Source organism: Schistocerca piceifrons, unplaced genomic scaffold, assembly GCF_021461385.2.
Source record: "Schistocerca piceifrons isolate TAMUIC-IGC-003096 unplaced genomic scaffold, iqSchPice1.1 HiC_scaffold_2371, whole genome shotgun sequence".
Classification (NCBI taxonomy): Eukaryota; Metazoa; Arthropoda; class Insecta; order Orthoptera; family Acrididae; genus Schistocerca; species Schistocerca piceifrons.
This window is the reverse complement of record NW_025728307.1, coordinates 22,501-25,000: the sequence shown is the minus strand read 5'-3', so window position 1 is coordinate 25,000 and position 2,500 is coordinate 22,501. Positions and strand designations below refer to the sequence as shown.

Here is a 2,500-nt window from a genome sequence, read left to right as displayed (position 1 = left end):
TAAAGTGTACTCATTCCGATTACGGGGCCTCGGATGAGTCCCGTATCGTTATTTTTCGTCACTACCTCCCCGTGCCGGGAGTGGGTAATTTGCGCGCCTGCTGCCTTCCTTGGATGTGGTAGCCGTTTCTCAGGCTCCCTCTCCGGAATCGAACCCTGATTCCCCGTTACCCGTTACAACCATGGTAGGCGCAGAACCTACCATCGACAGTTGATAAGGCAGACATTTGAAAGATGCGTCGCCGGTACGAGGACCGTGCGATCAGCCCAAAGTTATTCAGAGTCACCAAGGCAAACGGACCGGACGAGCCGACCGATTGGTTTTGATCTAATAAAAGCGTCCCTTCCATCTCTGGTCGGGACTCTGTTTGCATGTATTAGCTCTAGAATTACCACAGTTATCCAAGTAACGTGGGTACGATCTAAGGAACCATAACTGATTTAATGAGCCATTCGCGGTTTCACCTTAATGCGGCTTGTACTGAGACATGCATGGCTTAATCTTTGAGACAAGCATATGACTACTGGCAGGATCAACCAGGGAGCTGCGTCAACTAGAGCTGAGCAGCCGGCCGCCCGGGAGTGTGTCCCGGGGGCCCGCGCGAACACGCAAGCGTCCGCTCAATCATTCTGCAAACAGGAGGAGGCTGAGCTCCCCTGCACAATACACCTCGAAACCCTCTCAGGTCCCGGCGGCGCGCAGCGCCGTCCCAAGTACTTGGTCGGGTTCGAGAGAGGCGCAATCGCCCGGAGTTAGGCGAGTAGACGCTTTCGGTGCGACCACCCGTGCTCCCAACTGAGCTTGCCGCTGCCGACAGAGGCCCGGGAGCGTGCTGTCGTGGCATTGCCGGCGGGAGACAACACGCGCCACCTACGGTGACCGGCAGCTCCAACGCCAGCGCCACAGAAGGACAAAAGCCCCACTTGGGTGCCGAAGCGAACTCTCCCAGCACAGCGCACGCGCCAACACATCCGCACAGCTGCGATACAAACCACCAGCGAGAACCGCTGGGGCGACCGAGCAGCAGACGGCGTCGCGGCGCCGAGCGCCGGGCGGCGGCGCATCCTCAACGCACACAGTCCTCAATCGGACCAGCACACTGAAGATGTCCACCGCGCTTCGCACCGGGCCCGCGAGGACCTACTTTGGCCGCACGGCGCCGCGCGCAGGGTGCGCCGGCGCGCAGCTGCGACGCCTGCCGCGTCCGTCGGCCGGCGCGCCTGCCACTGGCCGCCCCCACCAGCCGGCTGTAGCGCGTGCGCCCACGCACCGCGCGGCCAGCACGCCGGGAGGCGCCCCCTCACCGGCCGGGGACGGTCCCACCCAGCCACCGCCGCGTATCGCTTCACACCCAGATGCCGTTCAGTTTCGTCGGCATGGTGGGTATCGCTGGAACAACCGGTTAGTACCTCAACCTATCGTCGCCATCACCGATTCACCCCTAGCGAGAACAACCGCACCACAACAGGTTACCATTTGTTCATTTGCGTAACTTCACCAGAAAACGCAGGCGTCCATCGCCATTTGCAACTTCAACGATTATTGCATGCCTGTGTCAGGTGTCACGCCACACTACGTCTGCCCACATACACGCAACAAAATGTGCACGCCTAGACAATACGTGGAAGGTGGCCCCCGTACGTATGCGATGTCCATTGCTCGAACGACTGTCAACCGGCCTCTGTAGCATGTCGCAGATATGGAACGCGGTGCACCATGCCATCACGGTGTGTGAGGAGAGACGACTAGGTCCGAATACATCAACAGACAGCTCATGCTGATCGCCATCCACGGCGTCCGTTCCTCCCACACGTCTCTATGGCGTACCACACTGCAATCCAGCTCTCATAGGGAGACGACACGTAGCTGCGTGCACAATATTTGCACTGTATGGTCCGCCGTTTTTGGGCGCAGTCGTTGTGCGGTCACACATGTGCCACGATGTATCATTCAGTACATAAGGACGAATGTGCAGTACAGATTGTGGTTCACGCGTACGACATCAGCGGACAGTTGACACAGGCCGCACCACAACGTAGCCTGAGTACGTCGCATGCGAAGGGCATTGAACATGCAAACTTCTCACCAACCAGCTTGCGAAGGCAGGGGGCAAGGTGGGGACGTGGGGAGGGGCGGCATGTACGTCCTGCTGCCATCCACATTACAGTGTACAGCAGGAGCATGTGGAAAGTGAGCAAGACTTGCAAGGTGTTTAACATGAAGCGATACACAGGGGTGCGGGCAGTGCGAGTAGCGAACTATATTGCGAGGGTTGCGGGTGGGCAACACTACAGTAATTGAACGAGTCGTATAACAATTACAGAGCAGGTTTAGGCGACAACGTGGGTTACGTTAAGGCGACAACATGGGTTAGGTTAAGGCACAACATGGGTTAGGTTAAGGCACAACATGGGTTAGGTTAAGGCACAACATGGGTTAGGTTAAGGCACAACATGGGTTAGGTTAAGGCACAACATGGGTTAGGTTAAGGCACAACATG

General features: G+C 57.7%; 1 non-coding gene across 1 annotated transcript in view; it reads right to left on the bottom strand.

Moving 5' to 3' along the window:
• LOC124742931 overlaps nt 1-543 on the bottom strand; it is a 1,909-nt gene extending 1,366 nt beyond the window's left edge. Inside the window, exon 1 of the ribosomal RNA XR_007010290.1 lies at nt 1-543. This exon is cut by the window's left edge and continues 1,366 nt beyond it. This is a non-coding gene — a ribosomal RNA (small subunit ribosomal RNA).
• Nucleotides 544-2,500: the final 1,957 nt, after the last annotated feature.